This window comes from Pteropus vampyrus, unplaced genomic scaffold, assembly GCF_000151845.1.
Source record: "Pteropus vampyrus isolate Shadow unplaced genomic scaffold, Pvam_2.0 Scaffold12176, whole genome shotgun sequence".
In the NCBI taxonomy this organism is placed as follows: domain Eukaryota; kingdom Metazoa; phylum Chordata; class Mammalia; order Chiroptera; family Pteropodidae; genus Pteropus; species Pteropus vampyrus.
Genome location: NW_011900957.1, coordinates 1 through 824, shown reverse-complemented (window position 1 = coordinate 824; position 824 = coordinate 1). Strand labels below are relative to the sequence as shown.

The window sequence follows — 824 nt, the reverse complement described above, 5'->3', positions numbered from 1 at the left end:
TATATTTTCTGTAACGTGAAAGCTTTCACAAATGAAGCAGAAATCCAGACATATGTGCACCCACCAGAACTGTGAGGAATGACAATGGGAAAAGAAAATTGTCCTCATTATAAACACTCCAATTCCCCCACCACAGATCAGTCTTAAGAAACTGATGCTACGGCCATGCTACCCTGAACAAGCCCGATCCTGTCTGATCTCGGAAGCTAAGCAGAGCCGGGCCTGGTTAGTACTTAGAGCGGAGACCACCTAGGAAGACCAGGTGCTGTAGGCATAAAAAAGAAATAAAAAGAAATAAATAAGGGATTGTAAGCTGACAAGGTCCTTGCAATCTGTGAGGTCAATCAAGGGTTGCCTTGCCTAAAAAAAAAGAAAAAGAAAAAAAAAGAAAGAAAGAAACTGACAAAATTTGTTGTCTCTCATCTTATTCTGCCTTTTGCTGAGTAACCTTTCTCTCTTGAAGCCCGTAAATTGATTCCTGTTATTGAAAGGGTCTCGACTAGAACAAAGGTAGATAGGTTCCTTTCACCAGGCATCTGCTTTTCCATGCCTGAAACCTCTCTCCCCCACATCAGCGCCCTCTGGGCTCTATGCTCTATGACTGAACCAAAGAGTTAATACTTATACATAACATGTATAAGTATGTATAAGTCTCAGTGTCTCAAAGTGTTAGGTCTCCCATTTACCAGTTAGAATTCAATATCTCTCAAACAACGTTGGGAAGTGACTCTAAGAGTAATCATCCCAGGCCCTTTGGTAGATGGGTGGGACAGATAGTACTGGCAGAACAGACACAGCTGCCTCGCTAGCTCCTGTAATGCTTT

At 42.2% G+C, this 824-nt stretch overlaps 1 pseudogene; it reads left to right on the top strand.

Moving 5' to 3' along the window:
- The first annotated feature begins 155 nt into the window (after nt 1-155).
- Nucleotides 156-274, top strand: LOC111735031 (annotated as a pseudogene).
- Nucleotides 275-824: the final 550 nt, after the last annotated feature.